Source organism: Coccinella septempunctata, chromosome 1 (assembly GCF_907165205.1).
Source record: "Coccinella septempunctata chromosome 1, icCocSept1.1, whole genome shotgun sequence".
Lineage (NCBI taxonomy): Eukaryota > Metazoa > Arthropoda > Insecta > Coleoptera > Coccinellidae > Coccinella > Coccinella septempunctata.
Genome location: NC_058189.1, coordinates 12,536,202 through 12,552,447, shown reverse-complemented (window position 1 = coordinate 12,552,447; position 16,246 = coordinate 12,536,202).

The following is a 16,246-nucleotide window of genomic DNA, read 5'->3' as shown; positions in this document are numbered from 1 at the left end:
CACTTGTATGGGAAACTCCAAACCTTTCTGCAATTCTTGTGTATGTCCACCCTTCTTCTAGCAAAACAACCGCTTGGGCACATTCCTCTTGGGTCAAATTGCGTGTTTCGCGTTGCATAGAGATCGAGTGTAGAAAATCAAACGAAAGAAAAGTATTGATCACTAGAATTGACCGAGAACAACTGATTTTAGAATGGAGCCAATACATTCGAAATCTGATAATATCATCTTTTTTTATTGCTGCTGGGAAAAAACATCTGTATTGATGAAAACCGTTGAAAGTAGATAACATATGCATGCATAATTCTGATAAAAATAATTATCATTGAGAATACCTTCAGTTGTAGAATAAATTTGAGATTTCCATAATGTGCGTTAATTTTTTTGCGCAGTGTATATTTTCTGGTTCAGTTGAAGAATTTTTGTTTTCAGAATTAAAAAAAACATATTTTTTTCAATCAAATTCAATTTTCACTTCGCATGGCACATTTGTTCTAAAACAGAAATGAATGATAGATATTTATATTTCATGTTAATTTTTGAGAGTCCTGTTTTCAATTACTGAATTATAATTTTCAATGCCACCTTCAGAGGTTTTGATTAATAAAAGCCCTCTTTTCAATTATTGATCATCCTGAATACTGGATAAGTTGTCTGGAATCGAAACCATAAATGATGATGAAAGAAGGGAAAACTGAATTTCACATTTCACGTCAAGTTTTTGAGAATTCCGTAATAGGGAAAATTAGATTTCGGGATCATTCCAAATGAACGGAAATTGAGTTCATTAACACGGACCGTCATGGCCGGCAATGTGCCTATTTCATCCCAGATTATTACGAGAAGAACGATCCCAGTTTCGACCAGAAACCGGTGGAAATGCAAATTCGGAAACATTGAAAACATACGGACCATTTAACAATTATAACTCAATTATGCAAAGTACTACTGGTATCGGGCGCTGCTGTATTCGGAAATTAACAGAGACGAGTTAAAACGGAAACGGAAACTCCAGAGCGGCATTGCAAGATTAGCTTCGTACACTATATATAACATCGCTAATTTGGACGGCTGGTGATATATTTGTTAATTATGAAACACGTATTTCGGAAATTGGATTTCTGCTTTTCGGATAATCACTGATTTACGACGCGTTGTATGGGAATTGCTGTTTAATTAAACAGGAATTCGCAGGATCGATAGGATATGAATTGCATAAATATGAACACAATAACCGACGATCCATCTTCTCTAGGTGTGTTACTCCGATCTATCGAACTGAAATCAAACCAATTTCAAATTCGTGAGATGGGGAAATGAATAGATGGCTACTGATGCCTGAATAATAAATCACAAAACCAAACTCGTATCACTAGATATTTGACAAATGGAAAGTACTTATGATGAACATACATAAATAAGTTACATATAAAACAGATCAACCCAGTATTTATGAACTCATTAGAAATAATTTCTAGTAATATACTTATCTGTTCAAATCAGGATAAGAAACATCCTACAGTCACTTTCATGAAAGCAGTCAGCTGGCCATGCAAATTTGACAGATTCCACACTGTATAGAACGAAAATGTGAGGTTATGAAATGGGGAGTCCGGGAGAGTTGAATCACTTTTCACTCTGAATCTGAGGCCACTTGAGTTGTATCTGTAAATGGTAGCAACTCATTTTTTGCTTGAAGATGTCATGCCCAAATAGGTAACGATAGATGATAGTAGAGTGATGGTGAGATGAACATTTCGAGTACCGCAATTCGTTTTTCAAGAACGCCATGGAAACTTGAACAGGGGGCGAGATACAGTTGACTATACTTTTGTTTATCAGGAAAAACATTGAAAGAAAACAATTTCCAATGACCAACGATTGTCTATGTCAAGGTTTTCATCATCAGATGTATCAGCGTATGAAATGCATATTTTCTTTTTCAGAGTCACTCTCACTTATTTCCGAGATGTTTTCCACTTTTTTGAACCTTTGTATATTTTTCAGATTTATTCTTATTATTCAATTTTCTTTTTTAGAAGCAAACTATTATTGGAGCTCAGTTCGGGAAACTTGGACCACTGACTGTCTTCCGACCATAGCATGGATCAAGTCTCCTGCACTCCATTTTAGTTTATTCAACAGATGTTTTCTTGAAACTTTTACAACTATTATTAAAAAGTCTCATCGATTGTAAAACAATATCAATCAATAAAAGCAATAAAACTAAATAACATCACGAACCTATTAAACTTTTCAGACAGTGTAACAAACTGAAATTATTCAATTTCCTATTTCCTAACAACAAAATCATGTTCAAGCCTTTCACTCCCGAACTGTTCTAATGGCGGCCAAAATGGAGCCGCTTCTAGTTGCGCCTTGTAACGAGTATGTTTCAAGCTATTTACGATACCGGTAGCGTTGAATTGAAATAGTTGAGGTGGTTCAAGTCTCCTACCTGAGGAAGTCTCCCGGACTCCCCCTACTTATCAAAACATTTTTGAGTTTTGTATCAACGATCTGTTGTACTTTCCACGTAAAAGTCTCAGTAATTACGTATTTTATCACAATGTGGAAAATCATGTTATTATTGTTAATATCGGCACAAGGAACATGAAATTAAAACAACTATTCTCTCTGCGACGTTTCGGAAATTTTATTTCCTTCATCAGGCTACAACAAAAGGTAATTGTTACCAAGCATTCAGGTTGAGTCAAAAAACAACAGAAAGGTCCAGAATATAAAAAGAAGAGGTCAAAAATATAAAAACTAAAATATGAATGAATTGTGAACAACCCAATGACTGAAAAGAAGGAATCAAAAATTTTTTGGATAAATTAAGTAAAAACGGAACATCGAATAAAATCAGACATACAAAAATATCAAGTGTTTAAGAACATCATAGTTAAAATCATATACACATATTTATATATCATAAAATTCCCCCCATCAGAATATTGGTAAAAATTACATACAGATTTCATAAAAATAAGAAACGAGATATGATACAAAACAAGTGATCTCTCAACAGGTAGGTACATTCAATCAAGCTAAAACAACAATGAACGATAACTATATATGTTCTTATCAATAAACCTCCCTCACATGGTTATCATACTGTTATTTGATTTATCAGATTACAATATACAGTACTCAACGAATCCACATCTGTCCTGAAATTAACCGTGCGAGGGGTTCGTCTTATAAGTAAATATCATCCCTTTAATATATCTTCTTAGAAGATTTTGTTCTTTTCATAGCACTTGAACATTATTAAGTCTCCATTATAACTGTGCACCATAGACCTGCACTGTGTCCTGTCTAACGCTAGTTGTTCCCAGTTATGATGGGCATTAACTGTTTTTAGGGATTGATGGAGTGTATCCTTAAACCGCTTATACTGGCCTTCTGGTTTCCAGGCTCCCTCTGTCAATTCGTTATAGAGAGCTATTTTGGGGAAACTTGTGTCTTGCATCCTCAGAATGTGGCCGCTCCACCTGAGTCGGGCCCTCGTTACTTGAGTCTCAATTGTTGTACAACTCGCGCGTTGCAAGACTTCTGCATTCGAAACTTTGTGGAACCATCTGATGTGCATTATCTGTCTTAGAATACGTTGTTGCGTTTGTTCAAGCTGTTTAATATGTCGCCTGTAGGGCGTCCAGCTTTCGCTTCCGTAATGAAGCGTTGGGAGGACGACTGCTTTGTAAACAGCTGTCTTGGTCGTCAGATTGAGGTCGTGGTTTCAAAACACTCTGACCTTTAGCTTTCAGAATGCCCGTGATGCCGAATTGATACGGTTGTGTAGTTCTGTGTCAGGTTAGCCCAAGTAAATTATTCCTAGTCCAACCGACTGCTTTCATTAAATCGAATGGCGTATAGCTACAATTTGTTCTTCAGAGAAATATCTACGAGAATGCACAGAAATGTAAATACAGTAGTGGAATGTAGTCGGGTATGGAATCAAGAAGTTCATACACACGAAGGGCTAGAGTGTTAAAAGAACGACCCCTACTTCAAAATCGCCGCGTTGTTATCGGAATTTTAATTTTTCGTTCGTTAAATTTTCGAAGTCTGTGTTATTTCTGTGTCGAGTCGAGGTTTTCAAGATCGTTGGTTCTGCAGAAGGCATCATGGAGCCCTAGGAGAGGCGAATAGGCGAGATGTTGACTTGTGGACAATTTCTATATTTGATATAAAGAAATATCTCAAAAAGACATAATCCTGTGATATAGTCGTAGTTTGTTTGTTTATTTTTTTGTTGATGTTATTGATTCAATTATTTTATATTATTTTACGACATTGTTTTTGTGTAGATTTAGGTATTTTTTGGAACTGAATAATTCGTTAAATGGCTTGTTCCGTTTGAATAAATAAATAAATCTTGGTGCAGAAAATGGCTGAATTGATCTCGAATTTATTGTGCAATTTGTCGTGTGAAAATATATTGATAAAAAATCAATTTGTGGATATTTATAACGGCGGGTGCTCTATATCTGAATATCATAAGTTTTATACTTATTTGAATTCATTCTAACTCTCGCCTGAAATTACATAGATTCTTCTTTGTTAATCATTAAGGTTTATTCATTATTGAATAACCAATATTGAAGTGATTACCTTGGCAGATTTTATCAACTCACTAAACTCAAATATGGTTCAAAAAATTTAACTAAGATGTCTATCCTGAAAACAACATCGCGGATGTTACGCTATTTCTGAATAAAATTTCAATGTTTGGTTGGGTAGGCTTGATCGAATGAAGTTGCTACCCGACAATCCAAATCTTGGTAACATGAAGATTGAAATTTCCGTATTCGACCGTCTTTACAGCTGAAACCCAAATATTTAATAATTTTCCTGAGTAATATGAAACAAGAAGTTACTATTCTCGGATGATGATCCACGGAGTTTCAATCCAATTGAATCAATATTTTTTTATTAAACATTATTTTATTAAATTCGTTAACGTCTGCTGATCTCCACGTTCCACACCAAGCAATAACTAATTTTGTTGGAGTAGAAAACATTATGGTCAAATGCCGCCAGCCATAAAAATCCAGGAGTAAAGAAATATCTCCACATTTGATTTTATTTAAGAAGTAGGCACGGATTTAAGGAGTTTCAACAATACGCTAATAAAGTACTCCATGATTCCGTGAGAAACGACAACGTGACTGAAACAATAACACGTATTTTAATAAGTAGGAACCTCCTTCTCCTTTCCATTAAGTATCGTGTTAGACCGTCTACCTCTTATCCTCTTATGCTTCACCTGACCATCCTACCGTAACTACAAGTAATTGTTGACCACAATAAACCACATCAAATTGTAACAGAATAAATTGAACTTGAGAAACTAACTTTTTCATGTCTGCAAGTTAAGATTAAGAATGAATATCTGTGAATGGAATGGTCCACGTATTCGGTTTTTGTGGGTAAGGATATCAGATTATGATTCCTTTTACTGTATGAGATGAGATTCAATTCCCTTATTATTACACCAATAAATTCTGTATCAGATTTTTTTAATGAAACCCAGAAATCTGTAAACAAGGGTATTGGAAAAAAAATTAAAAAGGATGATTCAACAACTTCCTCTAGGTTGCAATACTCAAATTCGGTGTGTTCCCTAATTACTTTTGCTCATAAAGTGATTCGCCTTTAAATTTAAAGAAGAAGAATTTCAGTTGTGTTCTGTAATTGATGATTATGATATTGCCACACAGTCTTCGTGGTTGATAAATTGCACAAATATGTTTATACCTGATTGTGTAAGAAAGATTTTATCTTTGGGTCCCAAATTTTCATTACCGTACACCTTGACTGATTTTCCAGTGCTGGACATTTTGGGTGATATTGAATCCTATGTGAGTCAAAGCCAGTTGTTGTCAGATGTTAAGAATAGTTTGAGGATATCGTTGTGTAATATTGTCCAGAATTTTTATAGAAAATTAAAATCTTGTACATTTTCTGATAGATATGGTAGGACACTCCGGTCTTGGTTCAATAAAACCAAATATTTCCTTAGATGCAATCCTGATTTGTAGGTTTTAAATTCTGATAAGGGTAATAAAACTGTGGTTTTGTTGAGCACAGAATATGATGAAAAACTGTCGCTGAAGGAATAGTATATTCTTTATTTTTGTTTCTTGACCGATGCCATTAATTTCATCATAATTTTTTGGAACTATACTAAAGGTTATCATCATTTAAATTTGAAGTTCAATTGACGTTATTTGCGGTATTTATACTCCATTCACTTTTATTTTAGCATTCGGCTGGCCATGAAATAGATTTTGTAACTAGAACGGAGTAAGGTTGGCTGGCACTCATGAAATGTCGTTAATGTCATAACGCCGTTGTCACAACTTATATCAATTGATGTTTCAAAAATGCCGAAATTCATTGAAAAAGAGTATCAGGAAGTGCTATTTAGAATTCAGGTCCGCTCATCCAAAGAGTAGGTAGTACCAGTAGATTCGGGTGACTTGGGACAGTTCTGTAACTTGTGACAATTACACGTCTTGCAGATTTCTTTGTTTCTTACCATTTATGAATGAAGGAACAAACTTATGAGATTGTGTAGCGCCTCTTCGGTTAGTTTAACATTTAATTCCTGTTGAGTTTGTCGTGACCAGTGCGTTTGAATTTAATTGACGGGCAAAATTAACGAATTCAGAAGAGTAAAAGCGCGTTTTTATGGCCCTTATACTTTCTAGTGCCCTGTACATGCGTTTCACTATTTGCACGTGTAATTTTTTTTCCTGGATACGTGGGATATTAGCATATGTCATAAAACAAGGTTGATGACAAATCAAACGGCAACACCGATTTCATTGATTTAGTTTGTTGTTTCATAGGGTGATTTGGACAATGCCGAATAAATACCTACAAGCGGCGCATTGGCAGCAGGAAATATGTTAATTTTTCTCAGGATATCATGTATTTACGTTATTTTCACAAAGATATCACAAAAGAAACAAAGTTCCATTTTTCGTTTAGTTTTTTTTTTTTTGAGTTTCAATATATTTACTTTGGCTGAGATAGGGGTTTATCATTTGATTTCCTTATCGAATTTCAACTATATAGTCACGAATTATAATTTTTTTAAACTATACACCGTCCGAAGTCACCTATTCCATTTGAGAGTTGAGAAATCAATGGATTTTAATTTGTGTCCCAAGCCTCCCAAATCGGTGGTTGACTTGGGACATGTATATTTTTATTTTTTTAAAATTTATATCCGAATTCTGAAGCATTGTATATATCCTTATCAATAGTCTGAGCCATTGAGCATTTGAAACCTCTTTTTCTGATAAGAATAGGTCACCGTTTTTAAAATATGACAAGTTGAATAACAATCGTCCCAAGTCACCCAAATCTACGGTAACCCTGATATTCTACGATATCTACGATATATCAGACGGTAGCGAATATATTCAATGTAAGTGAATTTATATAATGTTTCATCTGAACCTAAACGACTTATAGTTTAGCCGGATGTTTCCACAATCAGGAAGATTGTGAATGAAGAGGATGACAAAGAATTTCCTTTTATTGGGACACCCAAAAAAGTGGTAGCATTTAAGAATTTTATTTTAGGGTGAACGAATGTGAAAAGCTACTACAGGATTTTTCATGAATCTCATCGTAGAATAAGTTCCAAAACATTAATTTTTCTATTTTTCATTCGACTTGTCCTATACATTGTCTTAAGTTATCAATAAATAAGTATAAAATTATCATTATTATATCAAAGTATTTAAAATAAACAGAGCTATAAATACGAGCCAGTTGTCTTGTTAATTGTTAATTCATGTGAAATTTTTGGTTAAAGGTGAAGTTCCCCTTTCCTTGAAACTTCCTTTAAGTATTTTGACTTTCATTGGTGCAAGATGATTTTTGTTTAAGAATTTAACATTCTTGTAATTCTCCGTTAATTCCTTCGAGAGATATCCATTCCCTACCACTGCATTAGATGCATTTCATCTTCAGGTTGATTTTTGTGAAATATTCAACTGTCTTCAACGTTCAGACAAAGAAGATAACCAACATTAACTCAATTTTCTTCAATAGCAAAAAGAACTATATTCAAAATTGATCTCTTGTATTTTCCATGCAAATAACTAGATTTGGTATGCCTTCAATCAGTTTGTACAAACGTCAATTATGTTCGTCACATATTTTCGACTTTATATTTTCCGAAGTGATTCGACATTGTGCTAATTATTGTAATTACTGAGACTTTTACAAAGAACGGACAACATAGCGCTGATTTAAAACCCAAAACTGTTCTGACAAGCGTCATAACCCCACATTTTCGTACTATACAGAGTGAAATGTGTCAAATTTCCATGTTAAAATAAAAGTGAATGGAGTATTTATGTGCCTTATTTTTTGAAACAAGTCCTACTTTCTGTTAAAACTGCTTATTGCGATTTGAAGAATCCCCTAAGCTGTCTGGTAGGAAAAAATGGGTAAAATGATAACGATAAACGTTGTAGTAGCTATTTGGGGTTTGCTGATAACTGGTTCTTTTGCGCTCTTTTTCCTAGTAATTGAAATGTTATAATTTTGCCCAAATGTCACTTATTTTCAAATTTAGAGATATTTTATAGATTTTTAGGGCAAACGAAAAGTTGGATCTCCTGGCCTGCTAGTTTCTGTACTAAAGGTAGCATAAGGTCCATTATTGTCCTTCCGTATGAAGTATCATTTTGTATGTAATTGGTTTGACCATGTTTTTTTGTTGTATTGATCATGTTGGTATAATTTGATCTGACCTCTTTGAGGGTAAACTGTCAGGATTCGCCAGTTTGCCCACTGAAGAGTTTTCATCATTGTGCTTTTTGAAACAAAATTTACTTTTCTAGATTATTTATTTCCTCAATATTTTCCAGGCAGGAGTGCACAGAAAATGTTGGATGCATAAGACAACCTGCGGTACTTAAGGTGTGGTCTGAAAGTTTTGTATTTCGAAACCTTGTTCCATGTTCGACGAATTAACACATTCACTGAGTTAATCGAAAGTAATTTAGTTAAGCACTTCCAAGTCTCTCATGATTCTAATTAGCATCAATGCATTATTGGACAAATATTAATAGTTTTTCCAACATTGGTTTACTCATTAGCAAAAAGTGTATTACATGATCATTTAGAGAGACTTTATATTTGTTCGACTAACAAACAAGTATTCATAATCACTCACATGATCCGTTAATTAACGGAGTTGCTAATTAGCAACTCAATCAATAGATTATAATCTTCGACGTTTGTTGAATTATCGAATTGGAAACATATAATGCTAAATTTGTTAATAAAGGATTAATCTCCCACAAATGCAACAACCATCGAACAGAATAATAAATTAACGGCAAAAATTCCATTTTTCTTAGCAGTGAATGGAAAAAAATAGTATTTTAACAAAAACAGGAGGTGGAGGAGTTAGGAAACATGTTAGGACAGCAACATTGGAAGAGGTTTTGAATAGATTAGAGCAGGGTCCAACAAAGAGCATTAGATTGATTGCCGATTGAGGTTAGTATTAAAGTCTATGGCTCATCGAATTTTGAAAGAGCAGTTACCTTCCTTTCATCTTCAGAAACTGTATTCAATGGATCCGGTAGATTTTCCTCCAAGACCTATATTTTTGAATTTCGGGGAGTAGAACAATCGAGAGAAAAGTGAGGAGGAAATACACAATCGATGTTCGATAAAGTGAGATATAAGATTTGCTGCCTATTCTATTGAACACAAAAAACAGGCCCAGGAGTGAAGTTTTTAGAAAAACTAAGAATCAATGCAGTTTTTTTTTGTCAATGAAATTTTCAGATAAATGAACAATCACAGAAAAAAAAGTTTTAGTAAATATTGGGAATCGAACTGCCTTCTTTGGGATTAGAAAGGTTGATCCAAAGATTATAGAGTAGAAAGATGGAAAACGTAATACTACACTCACCGGCAAAAAAATTCGGCTACCTTAAACTTTGCTGAAGTTCGTTGTCCAAGAACTTCAGTAATTTTTCATCGATTTCAATTGTTTCTACTCCAAATTTTAGATAAACTTTTTGGTATTGAAAGAATGTCCAGAGTAGTTTTCCAAAAATGTTATTCACACAGGGTAAAAGAAAACCTTTACTAGAATCGATCATTTGAAGAACTGTACTAGTCCTCAATTGTTATAAAGAGATAATCACAAAAACATAGTAGTTTCTCATTCGTTGATTTTACATTGTTTAAGGCAATGGAAATGGTCGTACAGCCGTAGTGTTCGTCTTAATGACACTGTTCTCTCGCTGAATCGATAGAACTGCAAAATATAAGCATTTTGGACAGCTCAGATGGAAATGGTTTTTTTTGAACTTGTACTGTTCACCAACTCAGCGATTATTGAATTGTAGTCCAATTCCCTGTGAAACAGCTTGGCAAATTTGTAAAATTTACGCTCAGTTTTTTAAAAAAACCATCCTCTTCGCCATCCCTCAGTTTTTATTTTACTTCAATATCTTGATTTCTTTTGAAGAAACATGTATTCAAATAAAAGCAATAAGAGGTCAAGAGCCCCTTTATTAGGCTTGGAGCCGAATAATTTGCCATAATTTCATAGTGAAAATGCCTAGAATCAAATTTCTTTACAATTGTTCTTACATTATGTAAAATACCCTGAGAAAATAAAATCATTTTGAAAAATTCAGGTCCGTATTTGAAAAACAATCGATGATCTGAATTTATAGTAAACTTTTTTAAATTTAACATCTTCATCTTGTAGGGGAGACAAAGTACACTTAGTCAAGATGAAAACAACTGACAAATTCATTTTCATCAATTTCTTCGAAAAATGTCAGGAAGACATGAAATAGGTTCCATGAATTCATTGATTGTTGTTTATATCTTCTCCATTGTTTCAAAAAAAAAATTTTGTTCGACATCAAATTGCAGAACTGCGTCTTGAATTTCAACCACCAGAAATCCTGCCGTCCAAATTGCCACTCTATATGCAAGGCTCATCTGAACAGAAATAAAAATGAATACTCTTAATATCCTTCAAAGAAAACATCGATGTCAAATTGGGCATTGTAGCCCATTTGAGGTAGATGTAGAGATAATTATTATGTCTCGAATTGCGTGAGTGTGCGTTGAATCATAAAATGAACATATATTCGTAGATATTGGGTATGTTACAAGTGTTCCAACGCATATAACACCTGTTGAATGTATAATTTCGTATCTTAATCATCAATATAGTGACGTCAAAAACAGACAACCAGGATAGAAAGGAATAGGTTATCTTTTATCGCAATGAAATCTAGATTTCAAATAGCGATTCTGAGTTTAGAGTTATAGGAGAATTAATTTTCACTGCGAAACTTGAAGAAATTGAGTCGTGAACCTTACAGAGGGTTTTATAAAACGTTCATTGTCCGATCAATGATTTGACCGTCACTCGATTTCTAAAACGAAATCACTGAAACCTTTTCATTTTTGAATATATTGAAGAAGAATGATATTCTGAATGATCATGACTGAATTATCGATTGAAAACAAATTGACGTCCATTCGTCAATCAAGAGTTGATTTTCTGATCAAGCTTTATGAAACCCGGGGTTAGTGTAACAAAATTTCTTGATCGTCATCAGATCATGAACAAAAAATTAATATTACTTCACAACATTGTTTAAATTTTGGAACTTAGTAAATAAATAAATTTGAGTTGTTTTTTAATTGGGATGAAGTGTGGGACCGAAAATTTATCTTTAAAACGAGAGTGATGAATTTTATGAAACATTGCAGGCAAGTACACTGCTGCAAAACTTTCGGTTTTAAAGGAAATATCTTTATCCTTCAATTTGAATGGGGCATCATATACATTGCCATAGATTTCAAGGGATCTTATTACGAATTCGTACATACCAAGATTTGAGAAAATGATTTGAGAAAATTCTGAACCACTTTACTCTTTACTGATACCTACCTACAGAACTTTTACAAAGTTTTGCTGCCAAATTTGTAGTAGAAGTTCGAGGTGATTCCTTCTGATTCTAAATCAACTGCAACCTACATTGTTCAATAGCTTCGTGCTTCATACGTAGTAATTCTGGATCACTCCAGTTGTATTAAAACATTACAATGTTTGAGAAATAAACGTGACGGTATTTCTTTCAGTATGCAAATCATTAAAAATAATACACACTGCTTCATGATTTCTTGCAGTTTTAACACGATCAAATTATAGATCATCATTAATTTCAATACGATATTTTTCACTCAACAATTCATGTATTTATTTCCGTCAATTAATTTGGCAATAATAGGTAACCTAAGTTTAGTATGAAGGGAATAAATTCACCTATAATCAGTTGCAAATTAATTTATTCCACGTTTTTTCAAATTATTACCATTGAACTAAAGGGTGACTAATCATGTAAGGGACAACGGAGATAGAGGACCTCAAACTGAATGAGGATTGGGGGTTTCAATGTCCCATAAGGATATTGGTTGCAGAGAAAAATATACGGTGATCTATGAGAAAATGCTAAAATTATGAACTCCCATATCTTCGTCAATGTATGGCAATTTTTTTGCAGATATTTCACAAACTCGTTACCATACGCATTCTCCACCAGCGCAAGAAGAGAAAATTTCAAAAAATTACAGGTCTGTATTCAAAAATTTCAATTTACGTATCAGTCAAGAAATATGACTCGGTATATGAAATAAAAAAATTCGAAAGGAAATTTGAAAAGAGCAGAAAACTGAGAAAAGGTAATTTTTTGTTTGAATTGCACAAATTTTGTATATTTCTCATGATATGTTGAAACCGGAATATTACAAAATTTGTATATCCACTTGGTGAAAACATATTCTTGATAGAACGAAAACACAAAATTCGAGGAACTAAAGGAAAGACTGACTAATTTCAATAATTCCCAGTCCTCCTGTTTATTTTACCTAACTGTACAATGTGGAGCAATAATCCAACAAATAAGATTATAAATGCATGCAACACTCAGAATATAGAATAACAGGAAGGTAGGTGTTTCTTAAGCTGAATATTTTTTATTAAGTGTAAGTTTCTGCATTTTATGATATTTCAAGGTTATCCCAAAACAATAACGAGCCTGACTTCAATAGTTTCAGTTGATTCTGATTGATCGGAAAAATTAAGAAAGCACTGACGTGAAGTCATCAGCTTTTACATGTTCGTTCAAATGTATAATTCATGAGAAAATCTACCCCGCGTAACACTGCTTGGCTCCCATATAAAAAATAATTTTCCCCATATTTTACTGCTCGAACAATATTTTCAATCCGAGACAAAAATCATCACCAGATTTTTTCTTATTATTGGCTTCCTTTCTACATTAGAATAGTCGAATGAATTGGTTGATGTCTTCAAAAATGAAATAAACAAACTACAGCCAAAAAATTGGACAAGTTAACGAATGGTTTTCACTACTTAAAAAATGTATTGACAATAGAGACGAATAATTACTTGGATAAAATTAATATTCGTAACTATCTATGGTTTTTTTCACTTGGCTCAGCTGAAAAAGAATAGCTCTTGTATTTTGGAGAATCGGAAAAGCTTCAATGGAGTAGAAAAATTATTGTTTTGTATCCTTAATAATCCGTCCATTCAGACTTTTTGACTTCATACATAGAAGATTGCATATAAGTATGTCTATTGTCCACATCGCTTTGTTCTTCTCGTGGAGATCCCCATTCCTTGCAAGGATAATGGAAGGAACAATGTCCATAGGAAATGAATGATTCTATATTAGAAATACACGAAGTCTTCATGAGATTGATTTTGAATTGTTCACCTTGATAAGCTTCAGGGAAGAATCATTAGATGACAATGATGGATTTGAAATTTGATTAAGCAAATATGAGGGGAAACAAAAGGGTGCCTATTTCATTTCTCAGAATGTGGTTTAAGAAAGCAAGGTTTCTTTTCTCGGCAGAATGATTTTTCATTAGTTCGTTATTTCTTCCACCACAAAACTTCAGAAGATTCTCTGAAATGAAAGGATGGAAGTGGTCTACTAGATTCCTCAAAAACCATCAACATTCCTTTTTGGAAATATATTCCACAAACTTCACAAAGTAAGTGATGGAACATCGATTTAGAATTCGCCTGCATGTCAAAAGATGCGCTGAAACAAGGAATCGACTGGAAAGAAGATAGTTGTGTAATGAATTTTTTTCAATGCACGTCGCTGTTTTGATACATAAATTCGCACAGGTCAGGGGACAAAAAAAAGTTATACTTAGTTTATTGGCAATCCAAAATGGAATAAAAATGGAAAAGTTGCCTCATGTGATTCATTTTCGGCATGCTTTATGCATATGAAAGTATTTTTAGTATATCTTTGCCTCGCTTGAAAGAAAAAATCATTTCGATAGCTTGAAATGCTTAAATAGAAACACAGTTATGGACCACCGACTCAACCTGTATTTTAATCTTGTCAAGTCATTGTATAGACGTACCCCTTCACCGAATGAGGAATTTTTCGTGAATGTTTACTGATGTTTTTGATGTGTGAGCACAAGATTTTTGACTTGATTCTGAAAATAAAATATCATCATTCTGTAAATGTGGACTCAAGACTCTATACAAGTGTTTTCAATAAAATTCGGTAAAATACTTTCACCCCTGCACCCCAGCAAAAAATGTCTTCTGTTTTTGTGTATGATGCTAATGAAAAGTATATTTCAAATTTATTTCAGTGGTCTTAAAACAATTTTGACCAAAATCTTCCTTCTTGGCTTGTTTCCAGGCCAGTTTTCCTTAATGTTTAAAATTTCCTTTTTTTATGAGCTTATATCTCTTAAAAGTATAATTCTTCAAAATATATATATTTTCTTTTTCCCTGAATCAAGTGAAAGAAACTTATGAAAACTAAGCAAATGAAGATACGAGGATGTATTGATATCTAGTTAACCTAGACCATTTCCATGCATAAAAATAGAAACGAATAACTCATAAGAAGTGTCAGTGTGAAGTTTGAGGTCAGAAAAGTAAAAGAAAGAAGATGTCCACCGAAATTGTGAAAATCGAATAATTTGAGTATGGAGCCAACATGTTGTAGGGGAGACTGGGGAGGGTTGATAAGTTTTTTGGAATTTTTATTCTGGAAACTGAATTATATAAAGAAGCAGGACTTTTCTTATATTATATAATTCTTCAATTAATCGTTCAACAAAATAAATATAGAAGTCGCAAAACATAAACATCTTATTCTGTACAGAACGTTGAACACAAAAACATGCAAACTGTCTCAAGCCTCCCCACATATGGGAGGATTGATACGATGTACTGGGAGAGTAATCGAGAGGATTATTCAGCTCAGTAGGTAGGTCAGCAATGATACTGGCTTGCTTTGGTCCTAAAGGTGTAGAAAAATCAGGAAATTGTCAGTTAGTCACTTCCACACAAGAAAAGTCGGCCTCGTTAAATATATGGGGATTGTACGGTTTTTAAAAATCCCTTTGATATGTTGGATGGTGAAGACGCCTTCATGTAGGCCTATCCAACTAGCTACGGAATATTTTTTGAAGATTATACATGTATCAGGCCTCCCCACGACAAATGTCTCAAACCTCCCTGAAAGCAATTTTTAAAGTGATTTATGTTTTCATCTTATACCCATATATTTTGAGAAGCGAATAAAACTGTAAATTGAGTAGTTTTATGCATATTTCCCAGTGAAATGTTTGTTTATGCCGAAGAATTAATGCATGATCATAAAACCCTTAGGTAACTTGAGTAAAAACTTACAATTTCTCACCTCGAAACACTCTTCGTTGAATATTTCACAAACAAACTACTGTTACCCTTACATATTAACGTCACGCAATGCCCTCTGCCAAAGAATAGTGTTCATTAGTATAATACTTTTGAAAACGGCTACAGATCGCGGATATAAGCCTGTATCAAGCCTCCCCATGTATCAATGCTCCCTAGTCTCCCCTACCTGTATTTAAAAGGGTTAAGAGGTAAGCAGATTTACGAATATATGCTTAATACCCTTGGTGATCAATGTCCTTGGTATGCGACCGTGAAAAATTGGACTGCAAGCTTCAAAAGAGGTAAAATTTCCATTGAAGATGATGACCGATCGGGAAGGCCAGGTTCTGTGTCAGTCCCCGAAAATATCGATGCAGTTCATCACATGATTTTAGCAGACCGTCGAATTGGGCTAAAACGGATATCTGAAGCACTGAATATTTCATACGAACGCGT